Source organism: Oncorhynchus keta, unplaced genomic scaffold (genome assembly GCF_023373465.1).
Source record: "Oncorhynchus keta strain PuntledgeMale-10-30-2019 unplaced genomic scaffold, Oket_V2 Un_scaffold_5510_pilon_pilon, whole genome shotgun sequence".
NCBI classification, from domain to species: Eukaryota; Metazoa; Chordata; class Actinopteri; order Salmoniformes; family Salmonidae; genus Oncorhynchus; species Oncorhynchus keta.
This window is the reverse complement of record NW_026290963.1, coordinates 123357-146417: the sequence shown is the minus strand read 5'-3', so window position 1 is coordinate 146417 and position 23061 is coordinate 123357. Positions and strand designations below refer to the sequence as shown.

At 49.5% G+C, this 23061-nt stretch overlaps 1 long non-coding RNA gene across 3 annotated transcripts; it reads right to left on the bottom strand.

Annotated features, from left to right (window-relative positions):
* Nucleotides 1-951: 951 nt before the first annotated feature.
* On the bottom strand, nt 952-3497 carry LOC127929191 (uncharacterized). 3 transcript variants are annotated; one of them, XR_008133774.1, is made up of 4 exons: nt 3335-3497; nt 3040-3157; nt 2804-2980; nt 952-2744 (listed from the first exon to the last, which is right to left on the bottom strand). It is a non-coding gene; the product is annotated as an uncharacterized LOC127929191 (long non-coding RNA). The 3 variants fall into 3 exon arrangements; XR_008133771.1 differs by lacking the exon at nt 3040-3157 and having other exon boundaries at nt 3217-3497; XR_008133772.1 differs by lacking the exon at nt 3040-3157.
* Nucleotides 3498-23061: the final 19564 nt, after the last annotated feature.

Sequence of the window (23061 nt, the reverse complement as noted above, 5' to 3'; positions counted from 1 at the left end):
GGGTGGAAACGTGTTCTATCAGACAGACAACAGTCAGGGTGTTCTATCAGACAGACAACAGTCAGTTGTTCTAGACAGACAACAGTCAGAAACAGACAGACAGTCAGGGTGGAAACGTGTTCTATCAGACAGACAACAGTCAGGGTGGAAACGTGTTCTATCAGACAGACAACAGTCAGGGTGGAAACGTGTTCTATCAGACAGACAACAGTCAGGGTGGAAACGTTTCTATCAGAAACAGACAACAGTCAGGGTGGAAACGTGTTCTAGACAGACAGACAGACAACAGTCAGGGTGGAAACGTGTTCTATCAGACAGACAACAGTCAGGGTGGAAACGTGTTCTATCAGACAGACAACAGTCAGGGTGGAAACGTGTTCTATCAGACAGACAACAGTCAGGGTGGAAACGTGTTCTATCAGACAGACAACAGTCAGACAGGTGGAAACGTGTTCTATCAGACAGACAACAGTCAGGGTGGAAACGTGTTCTATCAGACAGACAACAGTCAGGGTGGAAACGTGTTCTATCAGACAGACAACAGTCAGGGTGGAAACGTGTTCTATCAGACAGACAACAGTCAGGGTGGAAACGTGTTCTATCAGACAGACAACAGTCAGGGTGGAAACGTGTTCTATCAGACAGACAACAGTCAGGGGAAACGTGTTCTATCAACAGACAACAGTCAGTGGAAACGTGTTCTAGACAGACAACAGTCAGGGTGGAAACGTGTTCTATCAGACAGACAACAGTCAGGGTGGAAACGTGTTCTATCAGACAGACAACAGTCAGGGTGGAAACGTGTTCTATCAGACAGACAACAGTCAGGGTGGAAAGACGTGTTCTATCAGACAGACAACAGTCAGGGTGGAAACGTGTTCTATCAGACAGACAGACAGTCAGGGTGGAAACGTGTTCTATCAGACAGACAACAGTCAGGGTGGACAGACAGACAACAGTCAGGGTGGAAACGTGTTCTATCAGACAGACAACAGTCAGGGTGGAAACGTGTTCTATCAGACAGACAACAGTCAGGGTGGAAACGTGTTCTATCAGACAGACAACAGTCAGGGTGGAAACGTGTTCTATCAGACAGACAACAGTCAGGGTGGAAACGTGTTCTATCAGACAGACAACAGTCAGGGTGGAAACGTGTTCTATCAGACAGACAACAGTCAGGGTGGAAACGTGTTCTATCAGACAGACAACAGTCAGGGTGGAAACGTGTTCTATCAGACAGACAACAGTCAGGGTGGAAACGTGTTCTATTGGATGGTAACTTTTATTTTTTTTACCAGGACAGGACAGAAGAATTTATAACTGTCTTTTTCCGATATAAAATAGGTACAGCAGATCCCCTTATTGTATGGGACACTTTGAAATGTGCCTTTAGAGGCCATGCAATTCAGTTCTCATCTCTAAAACAAAAGACATTTAGGTCAAAAGAGTCCATATAAACGAAGGAAATAAGTTCTAACAGTACAGTTAGATAGCAAAACAAACTGTACCATAGAGGCTCAGAGTAAGTTAAAGGAAAAGCAAAAAGACATGGAGGAGCTTATTCAAGAAAGACCCAGTGCAATATATTATAACAAATAAAGCGAACTGGATGGAATATGTGGAAAAAAATACCCAATTCTTTATTAACCTTCAACCTAGAAACACTACAAAAAATTATTTACTGTTACAAATGACCAAGTCATCCATGATTCACCAAAATATATTTTGAAAGAGGAAGCAAAGTACTTTAAGCCCATGTATTAGTTTCAGTTCCCGCCATCTTTACTAACCAAAGTCAATTGTAAGCATTTTTTTATTTGAATAATGTAAAATGAACAGCTGTACAGAAAGAAGGCCAAATTCCAGAGGAGAAACTTACTGATGTAAATAAAGCTTTTAAGTCTGGGAAACCTCCAGGGCTGGATGGCATGCCAGCTGAGGACCTTCCCCAGATCTGTACCTCGACACAATCCTGTCTCGGAGCTCTACGGACTACTTCTTTGACCTCATGGCTTGGTTTTTGCTCTGACATGCACTGTCAACTGTGGGACCTTATATAGACAGCTAGTAATTTTAGCTTGTTGTAAAACAAGTGGCAAATCATTTGTAAAAATAGAGAACAGTAAGGCAACAAGGAAACGTTGCTTCCATTGAAGAACACTCTCTGAGTTCTATTAGAGAAGTAACTCTCCAACCATGTGGCTGGTGATTTAAAGCCATAACATTTTTTTCAATAACAAATTATGATCAATAACATCAAAGGCTGCTATTATGCATTTATTTTAGCCAATCATCAGTCATCTGAGTCAGTGCAGTAAGTGTGTTCAGTCTTCATTCTGTTGCATTTAGAAGAGCATAAGTCATTGATGATAGGTCCTGCTTTAACGAAGCTGCGAGACATTGCAAGCCAAGAAATTGCAAGATTCTCACAGTGGAATGCGGTTACAGTTTTTGATTGCCGAGAGAGAGGCCTAGTGCACAGTTCTGACTGTCTGCCTGCTGGCCGACTTGCCTATACTGATAGATAGGCCTAGTACACGGTTCTGACTGTCTGCCTGCTGGCCGACTTGCCTATACTGATAGATAGGCCTAGTGCACGGTTCTGACTGTCTGTCTGGTGACTGACCTGCCTATACTGATAGATAGGCCTAGTGCACGGTTCTGACTGTCTGTCTGGTGACTGACCTGCCTATACTGATAGATAGGCCTAGTGCACGGTTCTGACTGTCTGTCTGGTGACTGACCTGCCTATACTGATAGATAGGCCTAGTGCACAGTTCTGTCTGTCTGTCTGGTGACTGACCTGCCTATACTGATAGATAGGCCTAGTGCACGGTTCTGACTGTCTGTCTGGTGACTGACCTGCCTATACTGATAGATAGGCCTAGTGCACGGTTCTGACTGTCTGTCTGGTGACTGACCTGCCTATACTGATAGATAGGCCTAGTGCACGGTTCTGACTGTCTGTCTGGTGACTGACCTGCCTATACTGATAGATAGGCCTAGTGCACGGTTCTGACTGTCTGTCTGGTGGTTGACCTGCCTATACTGATAGATAGGCCTAGTGCACGGTTCTGACTGTCTGTCTGGTGGCTGACCTGCCTATACTGATAGATAGGCCTAGTGCACGGTTCTGACTGTCTGTCTGGTGACTGACCTGCCTATACTGATAGATAGGCCTAGTGCACGGTTCTGACTATCTGTCTGGTGGCTGACCTGCCTATACTGATAGATAGGCCTAGTGCACGGTTCTGACTGTCTGTCTGGTGACTGACCTGCCTATACTGATAGATAGGCCTAGTGCACGGTTCTGACTGTCTGTCTGGTGGCTGACCTGCCTATACTGATAGATAGGCCTAGTGCACGGTTCTGACTGTCTGTCTGGTGACTGACCTGCCTATACTGATAGATAGGCCTAGTGCACGGTTCTGACTGTCTGTCTGGTGGCTGACCTGCCTATACTGATAGATAGGCCTAGTGCACGGTTCTGTCTGTCTGGTGACTGACTTGCCTATACTGATAGATAGGCCTAGTGCACGGTTCTGTCTGTCTGGTGGCTGACCTGCCCTCCCTTCTCTCTCCATCCCTCGCAAGCTCGTTATGAAAGGTGCGAGTGTTTATGTTCTCGGAAGTATGGCAACTAAATTCGTCTCTACTGAAACGTACTGGACGTGTCAATTCCTAGTGGAATCTTGACACTCAAAGATCTTCTTAAAGATGTTCCTTTTGATTGTTCTCTGGCTTCCACCTTGATTCAAACACACTCTCCAAACACACTCTCCAAAACACACTCTCCAAAACACACTCTCCAAAACACACTCTCCAAAACACACTCTCCAAAACACACTCTCCAAAACACACTCTCCAAACACACTCACTTTCAAACACACTCTTCAAACACACTCTCCAAACACACTCTCCAAACACTCTCCAAACACACTCTTCAAACACACTCTCCAAACACACTCTCCAAACACACTCTCCAAAACACACTCTCCAAACACACTCTCCAAACACACTCTTCAAACACACTCTTCAAACACACTCTCCAAACACACTCTCCAAACACTCTCCAAACACACTCTTCAAACACACTCTCCAAACACACTCTCCAAACACACTCTCCACCACTATGTTATCATTATTAACAGTTGGACAAAAGGCAGAGAAAGGCAAGCGACTGCAGCGAAGTCCTGGATGGGAAACTTTGCAAGGTGAGACCCAAACCTCTTCTGGCAGCAGTGAAGTCCTGTATGGGAAACTTTGCGAGGTGAGACCCAAACCTCTTCTGACAGCAGCGCAGCTGCATTGTGAAATAACTCATCTTTATTATCGTTTTAAACTAACAAATAGCGCAAGGGCATCAGCTAGCTCTCCCTGCCAGCCCTCCTGGACACTCTGTTTGTGTGTGTGTGTGTGTGTGTGTGTGTGTGTGTGTGTGTGTGTGTGTGTGTGTGTGTGTGTGTGTGTGTGTGTGTGTGTGTGTGTGTGTGTGTGTGTGTGTGTGTGTGTGTGTGTGTGTGTGTGTGTGTGTAGGACTCCTGTCGTTTCCAGACAGCCGAAATATATTACATTTATGTGAGAATGTAATGTCAGGGGAGACTTACAGTGAAATGCCACTGTGACAAAAGGACTTGGTGGAGATTGGTGGAAATCTTAGTGGTGCCTGTGTGTGTGTGTGTGTGTGTGTGTGTGTGTGTGTGTGTGTGTGTGTGTGTGTGTGTGTGTGTGTGTGTGTGTGTGTGTGTGTGTGTGTGTGTGTGTGTGTGTGTGTGTGTGTGTGTGTGTGTGTGCACACCTGTGGGGGTTTTCACATCTGGGGGTTTGTGATGAGACACTGGAAACACTTAGTACACTCTGTTCAATTCAATTCAATCTGGCCTCTCTTTCACCCCTTTACTTTAGTGTAGCCTATGTACCTCCCCAAGAGACGAGGACAATACAGCCTAGTTCTACTGCACAGAGTAGAGAGATCCTCAAAATAACTGTATAGACCTTTTTTGGAACGTAAACAATAGCAAATCCATTTAGGAGGCGTGGCCCCATTCTACATCCGGCTAGCTAGCTGCCACAGAAAACATGTAAAGTGCACGTTCCAGGCAGAACAAGTCAACAGTCTACTTATACAGAGGGGAAAGCGAGGTTACATGTAGCCTGGTCAGTGTATGGAGAAGTCGGAGGCGGAGCTAGCCAGCCAGACACTTCAGAGGAAGTGGGCTAGTTGGCCTGGATAGTGGCGAGAGGCGACTGGCCGTGTAGGGGAGGTGTGCCTCAGACACTGTAGCCTAATGGTAGCCTGTTTTGCATAACAGGCAGAGACGGTGGGGTGTAGGAAAAAATATATACACTTTTAAGTCTCATTTGAATATTTATCTGCTTATAATTTACCAAATATGCTAGGCTAATATAGTCAACTTGTCTTGTCAAATAGGCCTAAGCTAGGCCAGCAGCTTTTCTTCAGTCATAATGTGTTGCCCTAGAAGACCAATAAATGATAGGCTAATACATAATACATTAATAGACCCTCACAAAATAAATGTGTTAAATGAATGAATGAATGAATGAATGAATGAATGAATGAATGAATGCATCAATCATGGAGCTGTAAAGCTTTCTCGTTGAATGTCGCTCCTCTGTACGGGGCCAAGTAGAAAACACAATAGCTCTAAACAGGGGAGAGAAATATTCTTCCCTTGCAAACATTTGCAGATTAAAAGCAGTGAAAAGTCAAATCCATGTTTCTGCTAATAATTCACTTTGTCAGTGATGCATATTTTTCAGACACTGAAAGAAATACATCTTCCCATATTTCTCAACTCTTTTTCCGAGACAAAATTAACATTTGATGTGTCATTGTACTACAAGAAATACTAAATTTCGCAGGAGTTCATTTAATATTAGGCTACGTGTAAGATGCTATAGGTCTGTCAGTGTCCAGATTTCTGTTAGTATTACATTTAACACATCTCAAGTTCAAAGGTCTCATTTCAGCTCTCTCATTTGTTGGCAAAGTAATCATGTTGTAAATGTGATATATTAGACTCTCAAAATATCACAATCTTTCACAATAAACAACTCAATCCCAATAATACTCAAAGTAGGCAGCCACACTAGTAGAGACATTAGTGTTTCAGTGTCAAATATTGAAGTAGGCATAGCAATAATCTCAATAGCAATAAAATAAAGATACAGAATAGTTTACATAGCACAATGAAATAGTAGCGAAACACACAGTAATGGCAGTGCAGTGTAGTACATGGAATAAACACACAGTAATGGCAGTGTAGTACATGGAATAAATACACAGTAATGGCAGTGCAGTGTAGTACATGGAATAAACACACAGTAATGGCAGTGTAGTACATGGAATAAACACACAGTAATGGCAGTGCAGTGTAGTACATGGAATAAACACACAGTAATGGCAGTGTAGTACATGGAATAAATACACAGTAATGGCAGTGCAGTGTAGTACATGGAATAAACACACAGTAATGGCAGTGTAGTACATGGAATAAATACACAGTAATGACAGTGTAGTACATGGAATAAACACACAGTAATGGCAGTGTAGTACATGGAATAATTACACAGTAATGGCAGTGTAGTACATGGAATAAACACACAGTAATGGCAGTGCAGTGTAGTACATGGAATAAACACACAGTAATGGCAGTGTAGTACATGGAATAAATACACAGTAATGACAGTGTAGTACATGGAATAAACACACAGTAATGGCAGTGTAGTACATGGAATAATTACACAGTAATGGCAGTGTAGTACATGGAATAATTACACAGTAATGGCAGTGTAGTACATGGAATATACACACAGTAATGGCAGTGTAGTACATGGAATAATTACACAGTAATGACAGTGTAGTACATGGAATAAACACACAGTAATGGCAGTGTAGTACATGGAATAATTACACAGTAATGGCAGTGTAGTACATGGAATAAACACACAGTAATGGCAGTGTAGTACATGGAATAATTGCACAGTAATGGCAGTGTAGTACATGGAATAAACACACAGTAATGGCAGTGTAGTACATGGAATAAACACACAGTAATGGCAGTGTAGTACATGGAATAATTACACAGTAATGGCAGTGTAGTACATGGAATAAACACACAGTAATGGCAGTGTAGTACATGGAATAATTACAGTGTTTCCTGATCCTGGTCATGTAGTAGTCTAGCCCTAGAGCAGTGTTTCCTGATCCTGGTCATGTAGTAGTCTAGACCTAGAGCAGTGTTTCCTGATCCTGGTCATGTAGTAGTCTAGCCCTAGAGCAGTGTTTCCTGATCCTGGTCCTGTAGTAGTCTAGTCCTAGAGCAGTGTTTTCTGGTCATTGGTCATGTAGTAGTCTAGCCTTAGAGGAGTGTTTCCTGATCCTGGTCATATAGTAGCCCAGCCCTAGAGCAGTGTTTCCTGGTCATTGGTCATGTAGTAGTCTAGCCCTAGAGCAGTGTTTCCTGATCCTGGTCATTGGTCCTGTAGTAGTCTAGCCCTAGAGCAGTGTTTCCTGATCCTGGTCCTGTAGTAGTCTAGTCCTAGAGCAGTGTTTTCTGGTCATTGGTCATGTAGTAGTCTAGCCTTAGAGCAGTGTTTCCTGATCCTGGTCATGTAGTAGTCTAGCCTTAGAGCAGTGTTTCCTGATCCTGGTCATGTAGTAGTCTAGCCCTAGAGCAGTGTTTCCTGATCCTGGTCATGTAGTAGTCTAGACCTAGAGCAGTGTTTCCTGATCCTGGTCATGTAGTAGTCTAGCCCTAGAGCAGTGTTTCCTGATCCTGGTCCTGTAGTAGTCTAGTCCTAGAGTAGTGTTTTCTGGTCATTGGTCATGTAGTAGTCTAGCCTTAGAGGAGTGTTTCCTGATCCTGGTCATGTAGTAGTCTAGCCCTAGAGGAGTGTTTCCTGATCCTGGTCATGTAGTAGTCTAGCCCTAGAGCAGTGTTTCCTGATCCTGGTCATGTAGTAGTCTAGCCCTAGAGCAGTGTTTCCTGATCCTGGTCATGTAGTAGTCTAGCCCTAGAGGAGTGTTTCCTGATCCTGGTCATGTAGTAGTCTAGCCCTAGAGCAGTGTTTCCTGATCCTGGTCATGTAGTAGTCTTGCCCTAGAGCAGTGTTTCCTGATCCTGGTCATGTAGTAGTCTTGCCCTAGAGACCTAGCCAGGCAACACAACAATGTCAATGGAACTAAACTGGCAGCTGGAAGGTTGTTGGTTTAAGCCCCAGGCCAGGAAAGCACATCCTATTCCTCCTTAACAAGTCCCTCATGTCATGCAGCACATCCTGTTCCTCCATAACAAGTCCCTCATGTCATGCAGCACATCCTGTTCCTCCATAACAAGTCCCTCATGTCATGCAGCACATCCTACTCCTACATAACAAGTCCCTCATGTCATGCAGCACATCCTGTTCCTCCATAACAAGTACCTCATGTCATGCAGCACATTCTACTCCTACATAACAAGTCCCTCATGTCATGCAGCACATCCTGTTCCTCCATAACAAGTCCCTCATGTCATGCAGCACATCCTGTTCCTCCATAACAAGTCCCTCATGTCATGCAGCACATCCTATTCCTACATAACAAGTCCCTCATGTCATGCAGCACATCCTGTTCCTCCATAACAAGTCCCTCATGTCATACAGCACATCCTGTTCCTCCATAACAAGTCCCTCATGTCATGCAGCACATCCTACTCCTACATAACAAGTCCCTCACCCTCCACACACACACTCTCTCTCTCACACACACACACACACACACACACACACACACACACCCTCTCAGCTGTGCAGGACCTGCAAATGATTGTCACAAGCTTGTAAATTAGCGCAGTCTGCCAGTATAGCAGCATTACCCTCTTGGCCTGTGCCGAGCCTCATCACATTACAAATCAGCCCGTTTGATCATTTGCTGTTGTATTAGATTCTCTGCAGACCGACCTCCAGGGCCTGACCGTCCTATTTCAGAGCAACACCAAGAATACTGATGACAGAATATGCCACACACACAGACACCCCCCTCCCCCAAGCTGCAAGAGGAATTTCTCCACATGATCTCTGACTGCAATAGAATCCAAATCGATACCATAAAAAAAACAATATATCCTTCCATTAATTAGGAAAAGGTGGATGACTGTGGCCTGGGGACCCGGACACAAAGTATGATGTTTAATTCCATCATGTGAGAATGAGGTTTGGATTACGACATGAAAATGCAATGTTATGTCAGCCAGGCTAACTGCCCTCTAAATGGAGAAAGATTCATTGCTACAGCCCACATTGTACAGGCATAAAGCGTACATTGTTCATGTCATGCATGATATAGCTGAGACCTAGGCCTATTCAATTGGATGGTGACCTCAGTATGTGGTGTCCGGGACCAACCCACTACACTGTTCATTTCATCATCTCGGTCGTTTGGAGAACTGCACAAAAATCCCTGAGACGTTTAAAAGGTTGAAGACAGCCCTTTTGAACTGTTTTCTATGGTGCGTTATCTGATTGAAAAGCAGACAGTCTCTAGTCCTCTTGTAAGAGATACTAAATCTTAATTCAGCTTGCCTGGCGCAATGGGCCAATAGAGTAGTCCCCAATATGGTAAATCTTGCCTATATGGCTCTCCAGCCAAGCTAGAGCAAACACCATAACTGTTTGTAAGATTTCAAATAGTGTTTGAACTCAGGTCTTGTGGAACTCTGCAGGGCTCCTTGTCCTGACGTTGCAGGAGGCAGAGTCCACAGGGCTCCTTGTCCTGACACTGCAGGAGGCAGAGTCCACAGGACTCCTTGTCCTGACACTGCAGGAGGCAGAGTCCACAGGACTCCTTGTCCTGACACTGCAGGAGGCAGAGTCCACAGGACTCCTTGTCCTGGTGTTGCAGGAGGCAGAGTCCACAGGGCTCCTTGTCCTGGCGTTGCAGGAGGCAGAGTCCACAGGGCTCCTTGTCCTGGCGTTGCAGGAGGCAGAGTCCACAGGACTCCTTGTCCTGGCGTTGCAGGAGGCAGAGTCCACAGGGCTCCTTGTCCTGGCGTTGCAGGAGGCAGAGTCCACAGGGCTCCTTGTCCTGACGCTGCAGGAGGCAGAGTCCACAGGGCTCCTTGTCCTGGCGTTGCAGGAGGCAGAGTCCACAGGACTCCTTGTCCTGGCGTTGCAGGAGGCAGAGTCCACAGGGCTCCTTGTCCTGGCGTTGCAGGAGGCAGAGTCCACAGGGCTCCTTGTCCTGACGCTGCAGGAGGCAGAGTCCACAGGGCTCCTTGTCCTGGCGTTGCAGGAGGCAGAGTCCACAGGGCTCCTTGTCCTGACACTGCAGGAGGCAGAGTCCACAGGGCTCCTTGTCCTGGCGTTGCAGGAGGCAGAGTCCACAGGGCTCCTTGTCCTGGCGTTGCAGGAGGCAGAGTCCACAGGACTCCTTGTCCTGGCGTTGCAGGAGGCAGAGTCCACAGGGCTCCTTGTCCTGGCGCTGCAGGAGGCAGAGTCCACAGGGCTCCTTGTCCTGGCGCTGCAGGAGGCAGAGTCCACAGGGCTCCTTGTCCTGACGCTGCAGGAGGCAGAGTCCACAGGGCTCCTTGTCCTGGCGTTGCAGGAGGCAGAGTCCACAGGGCTCCTTGTCCTGACGCTGCAGGAGGCAGAGTCCACAGGGCTCCTTGTCCTGGCGCTGCAGGAGGCAGAGTCCACAGGGCTCCTTGTCCTGACGCTGCAGGAGGCAGAGTCCACAGGGCTCCTTGTCCTGGCGTTGCAGGAGGCAGAGTCCACAGGACTCCTTGTCCTGGCGTTGCAGGAGGCAGAGTCCACAGGGCTCCTTGTCCTGGCGCTGCAGGAGGCAGAGTCCACAGGGCTCCTTGTCCTGGCGCTGCAGGAGGCAGAGTCCACAGGGCTCCTTGTCCTGGCGTTGCAGGAGGCAGAGTCCACAGGGCTCCTTGTCCTGACGCTGCAGGAGGCAGAGTCCACAGGGCTCCTTGTCCTGGCGCTGCAGGAGGCAGAGTCCACAGGGCTCCTTGTCCTGACACTGCAGGAGGCAGAGTCCACAGGGCTCCTTGTCCTGGCGCTGCAGGAGGCAGAGCTGCATCAATTTCTTAGAGTGGCCGTGCAATACAAAACATGAATAGTGGATTGATGTGGACCACTCACACACACACACACACACACACACACACACACACACACACACACACACACACACACACACACACACACACACACACACACACACACACACACACACACACACACACACACACACACACACACAATACAGGGGAAGGGCAGGATGGGCAGCTTCTTGATGCAATACATTATCATAATGAGCCACTGACCCAAAAGACCGGCACACAGGCCACTTTCTGAAGGGAACTCATTCATTACAGTTCATTCACCTCCTTCATAACACTGGTGCATTAAAGTGATATTTAACCGTACCATGGGCCCAGGAGATTGAACAACCTATTCCCTGATAGTTCCAGTAGTGTTCTTCGGTGGCCTGGCCTCCAAACCTTACAGAACAAAAGCTGAGGTAAACTGAGAAGAGAAGAAGAAGATAGAGGCCTTGCCAGAAGTGCTTTCACCTGGCAGGCTGTTCAAACTATTATTTAGTAAAAGAACAGATCGAAGTGCAGGAAAAAGGGAAGTAGAAAGTGTTCAGTGTTGACCATGTGAAGTACTGCAGCCCACTGGAGAACAGACACGTACTGCAGCTACATACTTCTTCAGCCAAGACAATTAGGCTTTACACTCCCTTGTCCATCCTTCTGTGCACCATCTAATACCAGCTTCACAACACGGTGCCAACCTGAACTGCACCCTGCTGGCTTAGATATCTGGTCTGTTCACATTGTGGTTCCAGTACTACGGTGGATATATAACCAGGCCAGTACTAAGCTCTGCTAGGCACGGCTGGCTCACTAGTGAGAGTCAAAGCTAAAAGTGGGACCTATGGGATACCCTGCAGGCCCGGGTCAACACAAGGTCCCTTTAAAGAGAACAGGGTGCCATTCAGGAAGCAGGCCGACACTCTTAACTGGTTGAAGGCTTGAAGCAGGGCTGTCAAATGAGAAGAAAGCTGCAGGACAGTGGGTACAGAGGGGATGTGAGGTGTAACACACAGGACAGTGGGTACAGAGGGGATGTGAGGTGTAACACACAGGACAGTGGGTACAGAGGGGATGTGAGGTGTAACACACAGGACAGTGGGTACAGAGGGGATGTGAGGTGTAACACACAGGACAGTGGGTACAGAGGGGATGTGAGGTGTAACACACAGGACAGTGGGTACAGAGGGGATGTGAGGTGTAACACACAGGACAGTGGGTACAGAGGGGATGTGAGGTGTAACACACAGGACAGTGGGTACAGAGGGATGTGAGGTGTAACACACAGGACAGTGGGTACAGATGGGATGTGAGGTGTAACACACAGGACAGTGGGTACAGATGGGATGTGAGGTGTAACACACAGGACAGTGGGTACAGATGGGATGTGAGGTGTAACACTCAGGACAGTGGGTACAGATGGGATGTGAGGTGTAACACACAGGACAGTGGGTACAGAGGGGATGTGAGGTGTAACACACAGGACAGTGGGTACAGAGGGATGTGAGGTGTAACACACAGGACAGTGGGTACAGATGGGATGTGAGGTGTAACACACAGGACAGTGGGTACAGATGGGATGTGAGGTGTAACACACAGGACAGTGGGTACAGAGGGGATGTGAGGTGTAACACACAGGACAGTGGGTACAGAGGGGATGTGAGGTGTAACACACAGGACAGTGGGTACAGAGGGGATGTGAGGTGTAACACACAGGACAGTGGGTACAGAGGGGATGTGAGGTGTAACACACAGGACAGTGGGTACAGAGGGGATGTGAGGTGTAACACACAGGACAGTGGGTACAGATGGGATGTGAGGTGTAACACACAGGACAGTGGGTACAGAGGGGATGTGAGGTGTAACACACAGGACAGTGGGTACAGAGGGGATGTGAGGTGTAACACACAGGACAGTGGGTACAGAGGGGATGTGAGGTGTAACACACAGGACAGTGGGTACAGAGGGATGTGAGGTGTAACACACAGGACAGTGGGTACAGAGGGGATGTGAGGTGTAACACAGGACAGTGGGTACAGAGGGGATGTGAGGTGTAACACACAGGACAGTGGGTACAGAGGGGATGTGAGGTGTAACACACAGGACAGTGGGTACAGAGGGGATGTGAGGTGTAACACACAGGACAGTGGGTACAGAGGGGATGTGAGGTGTAACACACAGGACAGTGGGTACAGAGGGGATGTGAGGTGTAACACACAGGACAGTGGGTACAGAGGGGATGTGAGGTGTAACACACAGGACAGTGGGTACAGAGGGGATGTGAGGTGTAACACACAGGACAGTGGGTACAGAGGGGATGTGAGGTGTAACACACAGGACAGTGGGTACAGAGGGGATGTGAGGTGTAACACACAGGACAGTGGGTACAGAGGGGATGTGAGGTGTAACACACAGTGGGTACAGAGGGTGTAACACAGGACAGTGGGTACAGAGGGATGTGAGGTGTAACACACAGGACAGTGGGTACAGAGGGGATGTGAGGTGTAACACACAGGACAGTGGGTACAGAGGGGATGTGAGGTGTAACACACAGGACAGTGGGTACAGAGGGGATGTGAGGTGTAACACACAGGACAGTGGGTACAGAGGGGATGTGAGGTGTAACACACAGGACAGTGGGTACAGAGGGGATGTGAGGTGTAACACACAGGACAGTGGGTACAGAGGGGATGTGAGGTGTAACACACAGGACAGTGGGTACAGAGGGGATGTGAGGTGTAACACACAGGACAGTGGGTACAGAGGGGATGTGAGGTGTAACACACAGGACAGTGGGTACAGAGGGGATGTGAGGTGTAACACACAGGACAGTGGGTACAGAGGGGATGTGAGGTGTAACACACAGGACAGTGGGTACAGAGGGGATGTGAGGTGTAACACACAGGACAGTGGGTACAGAGGGGATGTGAGGTGTAACACACAGGACAGTGGGTACAGAGGGGATGTGAGGTGTAACACACAGGACAGTGGGTACAGATGGGATGTGAGGTGTAACACACAGGACAGTGGGTACAGATGGGATGTGAGGTGTAACACACAGGACAGTGGGTACAGAGGGGATGTGAGGTGTAACACACAGGACAGTGGGTACAGAGGGGATGTGAGGTGTAACACACAGGACAGTGGGTACAGAGGGGATGTGAGGTGTAACACACAGGACAGTGGGTACAGATGGGATGTGAGGTGTAACACACAGGACAGTGGGTACAGAGGGGATGTGAGGTGTAACACACAGGACAGTGGGTACAGAGGGGATGTGAGGTGTAACACACAGGACAGTGGGTACAGATGGGATGTGAGGTGTAACACACAGGACAGTGGGTACAGATGGGATGTGAGGTGTAACACACAGGACAGTGGGTACAGAGGGGATGTGAGGTGTAACACACAGGACAGTGGGTACAGATGGGATGTGAGGTGTAACACACAGGACAGTGGGTACAGATGGGATGTGAGGTGTAACACACAGGACAGTGGGTACAGATGGGATGTGAGGTGTAACACACAGGACAGTGGGTACAGATGGGATGTGAGGTGTAACACACAGGACAGTGGGTACAGAGGGGATGTGAGGTGTAACACACAGGACAGTGGGTACAGAGGGGATGTGAGGTGTAACACACAGGACAGTGGGTACAGAGGGGATGTGAGGTGTAACACACAGGACAGTGGGTACAGAGGGGATGTGAGGTGTAACACACAGGACAGTGGGTACAGAGGGGATGTGAGGTGTAACACACAGGACAGTGGGTACAGAGGGGATGTGAGGTGTAACACACAGGACAGTGGGTACAGATGGGATGTGAGGTGTAACACACAGGACAGTGGGTACAGAGGGATGTGAGGTGTAACACACAGGACAGTGGGTACAGAGGGGATGTGAGGTGTAACACACAGGACAGTGGGTACAGATGGGATGTGAGGTGTAACACACAGGACAGTGGGTACAGATGGGATGTGAGGTGTAACACACAGGACAGTGGGTACAGAGGGGATGTGAGGTGTAACACACAGGACAGTGGGTACAGAGGGGATGTGAGGTGTAACACACAGGACAGTGGGTACAGAGGGATGTGAGGTGTAACACACAGGACAGTGGGTACAGAGGGGATGTGAGGTGTAACACACAGGACAGTGGGTACAGATGGGATGTGAGGTGTAACACACAGGACAGTGGGTACAGAGGGATGTGAGGTGTAACACACAGGACAGTGGGTACAGAGGGGATGTGAGGTGTAACACACAGGACAGTGGGTACAGAGGGATGTGAGGTGTAACACACAGGACAGTGGGTACAGAGGGGATGTGAGGTGTAACACACAGGACAGTGGGTACAGAGGGATGTGAGGTGTAACACACAGGACAGTGGGTACAGATGGGATGTGAGGTGTAACACACAGGACAGTGGGTACAGATGGATGTGAGGTGTAACACACAGGACAGTGGGTACAGAGGGGATGTGAGGTGTAACACACAGGACAGTGGGTACAGATGGGATGTGAGGTGTAACACACAGGACAGTGGGTACAGAGGGATGTGAGGTGTAACACACAGGACAGTGGGTACAGATGGGATGTGAGGTGTAACACACAGGACAGTGGGTACAGATGGGATGTGAGGTGTAACACACAGGACAGTGGGTACAGATGGGATGTGAGGTGTAACACACAGGACAGTGGGTACAGAGGGATGTGAGGTGTAACACACAGGACAGTGGGTACAGAGGGGATGTGAGGTGTAACACACAGGACAGTGGGTACAGAGGGGATGTGAGGTGTAACACACAGGACAGTGGGTACAGAGGGGATGTGAGGTGTAACACACAGGACAGTGGGTACAGAGGGGATGTGAGGTGTAACACACAGGACAGTGGGTACAGAGGGGATGTGAGGTGTAACACACAGGACAGTGGGTACAGAGGGGATGTGAGGTGTAACACACAGGACAGTGGGTACAGATGGGATGTGAGGTGTAACACACAGGACAGTGGGTACAGATGGATGTGAGGTGTAACACACAGGACAGTGGGTACAGAGGGGATGTGAGGTGTAACACACAGGACAGTGGGTACAGATGGGATGTGAGGTGTAACACACAGGACAGTGGGTACAGATGGGATGTGAGGTGTAACACACAGGACAGTGGGTACAGAGGGATGTGAGGTGTAACACACAGGACAGTGGGTACAGAGGGGATGTGAGGTGTAACACACAGGACAGTGGGTACAGAGGGGATGTGAGGTGTAACACACAGGACAGTGGGTACAGAGGGGATGTGAGGTGTAACACACAGGACAGTGGGTACAGAGGGGATGTGAGGTGTAACACAGGACAGTGGGTACAGAGGGGATGTGAGGTGTAACACACAGGACAGTGGGTACAGAGGGGATGTGAGGTGTAACACACAGGACAGTGGGTACAGAGGGGATGTGAGGTGTAACACACAGGACAGTGGGTACAGAGGGGATGTGAGGTGTAACACACAGGACAGTGGGTACAGAGGGGATGTGAGGTGTAACACACAGGACAGTGGGTACAGATGGGATGTGAGTGTAACACACAGGACAGTGGGTACAGATGGGATGTGAGGTGTAACACACAGGACAGTGGGTACAGATGGGATGTGAGGTGTAACACACAGGACAGTGGGTACAGAGGGATGTGAGGTGTAACACAGGACAGTGGGTACAGAGGGATGTGAGTGTAACACACAGGACAGTGGGTACAGAGGGATGTGAGGTGTAACACACAGGACAGTGGGTACAGAGGGGATGTGAGGTGTAACACACAGGACAGTGGGTACAGAGGGATGTGAGGTGTAACACACAGGACAGTGGGTACAGAGGGGATGTGAGGTGTAACACACAGGACAGTGGGTACAGAGGGGATGTGAGGTGTAACACACAGGACAGTGGGTACAGAGGGGATGTGAGGTGTAACACACAGGACAGTGGGTACAGATGGGATGTGAGGTGTAACACAGGACAGTGGGTACAGATGGGATGTGAGGTGTAACACACAGGACAGTGGGTACAGAGGGGATGTGAGGTGTAACACAGGACAGTGGGTACAGAGGGATGTGAGGTGTAACACACAGGACAGTGGGTACAGAGGATGTGAGGTGTAACACACAGGACAGTGGGTACAGAGGGGATGTGAGGTGTAACACACAGGACAGTGGGTACAGAGGGGATGTGAGGTGTAACACACAGGACAGTGGGTACAGATGGGATGTGAGTGTAACACACAGGACAGTGGGTACAGAGGGGATGTGAGGTGTAACACAGGACAGTGGGTACAGATGGGATGTGAGGTGTAACACACAGGACAGTGGGTACAGATGGGATGTGAGGTGTAACACACAGGACAGTGGGTACAGATGGGATGTGAGGTGTAACACACAGGACAGTGGGTACAGAGGGATGTGAGGTGTAACACACAGGACAGTGGGTACAGAGGGATGTGAGGTGTAACACACAGGACAGTGGGTACAGAGGGGATGTGAGGTGTAACACACAGGACAGTGGGTACAGAGGGGATGTGAGGTGTAACACACAGGACAGTGGGTACAGATGGGATGTGAGGTGTAACACACAGGACAGTGGGTACAGAGGGGATGTGAGGTGTAACACACAGGACAGTGGGTACAGATGGGATGTGAGGTGTAACACACAGGACAGTGGGTACAGATGGGATGTGAGGTGTAACACACAGGACAGTGGGTACAGATGGGATGTGAGGTGTAACACACAGGACAGTGGGTACAGAGGGGATGTGAGGTGTAACACACAGGACAGTGGGTACAGATGGGATGTGAGGTGTAACACACAGGACAGTGGGTACAGATGGGATGTGAGGTGTAACACACAGGACAGTGGTACAGAGGGATGTGAGGTGTAACACACAGGACAGTGGGTACAGAGGGGATGTGAGGTGTAACACACAGGACAGTGGGTACAGAGGGATGTGAGGTGTAACACACAGGACAGTGGGTACAGATGGGATGTGAGGTGTAACACACAGGACAGTGGGTACAGATGGGATGTGAGGTGTAACACACAGGACAGTGGGTACAGATGGGATGTGAGGTGTAACACACAGGACAGTGGTACAGATGGGATGTGAGGTGTAACACACAGGACAGTGGGTACAGATGGGATGTGAGTGTAACACTCAGGACAGTGGGTACAGATGGGATGTGAGGTGTAACACACAGGACAGTGGGTACAGAGGGGATGTGAGTGTAACACACAGGACAGTGGTACAGAGGGGATGTGAGGTGTAACACACAGGACAGTGGGTACAGATGGGATGTGAGGTGTAACACACAGGACAGTGGGTACAGATGGGATGTGAGGTGTAACACACAGGACAGTGGGTACAGAGGGGATGTGAGGTGTAACACACAGGACAGTGGGTACAGAGGGGATGTGAGGTGTAACACACAGGACAGTGGGTACAGATGGGATGTGAGGTGTAACACACAGGACAGTGGGTACAGATGGGATGTGAGGTGTAACACACAGGACAGTGGGTACAGAGGGGATGTGAGGTGTAACACACAGGACAGTGGGTACAGAGGGGATGTGAGGTGTAACACACAGGACAGTGGGTACAGAGGGATGTGAGTGTAACACACAGGACAGTGGGTACAGAGGGATGTGAGGTGTAACACACAGGACAGTGGGTACAGAGGGGATGTGAGGTGTAACACACAGGACAGTGGGTACAGAGGGATGTGAGGTGTAACACACAGGACAGTGGGTACAGAGGGGATGTGAGGTGTAACACACAGGACAGTGGGTACAGAGGGGATGTGAGGTGTAACACACAGGACAGTGGGTACAGAGGGATGTGAGGTGTAACACACAGGACAGTGGGTACAGAGGGGATGTGAGGTGTAACACACAGGACAGTGGTACAGAGGGGATGTGAGGTGTAACACACAGGACAGTGGGTACAGAGGGGATGTGAGGTGTAACACACAGGACAGTGGGTACAGAGGGGATGTGAGGTGTAACACACAGGACAGTGGGTACAGAGGGGATGTGAGGTGTAACACACAGGACAGTGGGTACAGATGGGATGTGAGGTGTAACACACAGGACAGTGGGTACAGAGGGATGTGAGGTGTAACACAGGACAGTGGGTACAGAGGGGATGTGAGTGTAACACACAGGACAGTGGGTACAGAGGGATGTGAGGTGTAACACACAGGACAGTGGGTACAGAGGGGATGTGAGGTGTAACACACAGGACAGTGGGTACAGAGGGGATGTGAGGTGTAACACACAGGACAGTGGGTACAGAGGGGATGTGAGGTGTAACACACAGGACAGTGGGTACAGAGGGATGTGAGGTGTAACACACAGGACAGTGGGTACAGAGGGGATGTGAGTGTAACACACAGGACAGTGGGTACAGATGGGATGTGAGGTGTAACACACAGGACAGTGGGTACAGATGGGATGTGAGGTGTAACACACAGGACAGTGGGTACAGATGGGATGTGAGGTGTAACACACAGGACAGTGGGTACAGATGGGATGTGAGGTGTAACACACAGGACAGTGGGTACAGATGGGATGTGAGGTGTAACACACAGGACAGTGGGTACAGATGGGATGTGAGGTGTAACACACAGGACAGTGGGTACAGAGGGGATGTGAGGTGTAACACACAGGACAGTGGGTACAGAGGGGATGTGAGGTGTAACACACAGGACAGTGGGTACAGAGGGGATGTGAGGTGTAACACACAGGACAGTGGGTACAGATGGGATGTGAGGTGTAACACACAGGACAGTGGGTACAGATGGGATGTGAGGTGTAACACTCAGGACAGTGGGTACAGATGGGATGTGAGGTGTAACACTCAGGACAGTGGGTACAGATGGGATGTGAGGTGTAACACACAGGACAGTGGGTACAGATGGGATGTGAGGTGTAACACTCAGGACAGTGGGTACAGATGGGATGTGAGGTGTAACACACAGGACAGTGAGTACAGAGGGGATGTGAGGTGTAACACACAGGACAGTGAGTACAGAGGGGATGTGAGGTGTAACACACAGGACAGTGGGTACAGAGGGGATGTGAGGTGTAACACACAGGACAGTGGGTACAGATGGGATGTGAGGTGTAACACACAGGACAGTGGGTACAGAGGGGATGTGAGGTGTAACACACAGGACAGTGGGTACAGATGGGATGTGAGGTGTAACACACAGGACAGTGGGTACAGATGGGATGTGAGGTGTAACACACAGGACAGTGGTACAGATGGGATGTGAGGTGTAACACAGGACAGTGGGTACAGAGGGGATGTGAGGTGTAACACACAGGACAGTGGGTACAGATGGGATGTGAGGTGTAACACACAGGACAGTGGGTACAGATGGGATGTGAGTGTAACACACAGGACAGTGGGTACAGAGGGATGTGAGGTGTAACACACAGGACAGTGGGTACAGAGGGGATGTGAGGTGTAACACAGGACAGTGGGTACAGAGGGGATGTGAGGTGTAACACACAGGACAGTGGGTACAGAGGGGATGTGAGGTGTAACACACAGGACAGTGGGTACAGAGGGATGTGAGGTGTAACACAGGACAGTGGGTACAGAGGGATGTGAGGTGTAACACACAGGACAGTGGGTACAGATGGGATGTGAGGTGTAACACACAGGACAGTGGGTACAGAGGGGATGTGAGGTGTAACACAGGACAGTGGGTACAGAGGGATGTGAGGTGTAACACACAGGACAGTGGGTACAGAGGGGATGTGAGGTGTAACACACAGGACAGTGGGTACAGAGGGGATGTGAGGTGTAACACACAGGACAGTGGGTACAGAGGGGATGTGAGGTGTAACACACAGGACAGTGGGTACAGAGGGGATGTGAGGTGTAACACACAGGACAGTGGGTACAGAGGGGATGTGAGGTGTAACACACAGGACAGTGGGTACAGAGGGGATGTGAGGTGTAACACACAGGACAGTGGGTACAGAGGGGATGTGAGGTGTAACACACAGGACAGTGGGTACAGAGGGGATGTGAGGTGTAACACACAGGACAGTGGGTACAGAGGGGATGTGAGGTGTAACACACAGGACAGTGGGTACAGAGGGGATGTGAGGTGTAACACACAGGACAGTGGGTACAGAGGGGATGTGAGGTGTAACACACAGGACAGTGGGTACAGAGGGGATGTGAGGTGTAACACTCAGGACAGTGGGTACAGAGGGGATGTGAGGTGTAACACACAGGACAGTGGGTACAGAGGGGATGTGAGGTGTAACACACAGGACAGTGGGTACAGAGGGGATGTGAGGTGTAACACACAGGACAGTGGGTACAGAGGGGATGTGAGGTGTAACACACAGGACAGTGGGTACAGAGGGGATGTGAGGTGTAACACACAGGACAGTGGGTACAGAGGGGATGTGAGGTGTAACACACAGGACAGTGGGTACAGAGGGGATGTGAGGTGTAACACACAGGACAGTGGGTACAGAGGGGATGTGAGGTGTAACACACAGGACAGTGGGTACAGAGGGGATGTGAGGTGTAACACACAGGACAGTGGGTACAGAGGGGATGTGAGGTGTAACACACAGGACAGTGGGTACAGAGGGGATGTGAGGTGTAACACACAGGACAGTGGGTACAGAGGGGATGTGAGTGTAACACACAGGACAGTGGGTACAGAGGGGATGTGAGGTGTAACACACAGGACAGTGGGTACAGAGGGATGTGAGGTGTAACACACAGGACAGTGGGTACAGAGGGGATGTGAGGTGTAACACACAGGACAGTGGGTACAGAGGGATGTGAGGTGTAACACACAGGACAGTGGGTACAGAGGGGATGTGAGGTGTAACACACAGGACAGTGGGTACAGAGGGGATGTGAGGTGTAACACACAGGACAGTGGGTACAGAGGGGATGTGAGGTGTAACACACAGGACAGTGGGTACAGAGGGGATGTGAGGTGTAACACACAGGACAGTGGGTACAGAGGGGATGTGAGGTGTAACACACAGGACAGTGGGTACAGAGGGGATGTGAGGTGTAACACACAGGACAGTGGGTACAGAGGGGATGTGAGGTGTAACACACAGGACAGTGGGTACAGAGGGGATGTGAGGTGTAACACACAGGACAGTGGGTACAGAGGGATGTGAGGTGTAACACACAGGACAGTGGGTACAGAGGGGATGTGAGGTGTAACACACAGGACAGTGGGTACAGAGGGGATGTGAGTGTAACACACAGGACAGTGGGTACAGAGGGGATGTGAGGTGTAACACACAGGACAGTGGGTACAGAGGGGATGTGAGTGTAACACACAGGACAGTGGGTACAGAGGGGATGTGAGTGTAACACACAGGACAGTGGTACAGAGGGGATGTGAGGTGTAACACACAGGACAGTGGGTACAGAGGGATGTGAGGTGTAACACACAGGACAGTGGGTACAGAGGGGATGTGAGGTGTAACACACAGGACAGTGGGTACAGAGGGATGTGAGGTGTAACACACAGGACAGTGGGTACAGAGGGGATGTGAGTGTAACACACAGGACAGTGGGTACAGAGGGGATGTGAGGTGTAACACACAGGACAGTGGGTACAGAGGGGATGTGAGTGTAACACACAGGACAGTGGGTACAGAGGGGATGTGAGGTGTAACACACAGGACAGTGGTACAGAGGGGATGTGAGTGTAACACACAGGACAGTGGTACAGAGGGATGTGAGTGTAACACAGGACAGTGGGTACAGAGGGGATGTGAGGTGTAACACACAGGACAGTGGGTACAGAGGGGATGTGAGGTGTAACACACAGGACAGTGGGTACAGAGGGGATGTGAGGTGTAACACACAGGACAGTGGGTACAGAGGGGATGTGAGGTGTAACACACAGGACAGTGGGT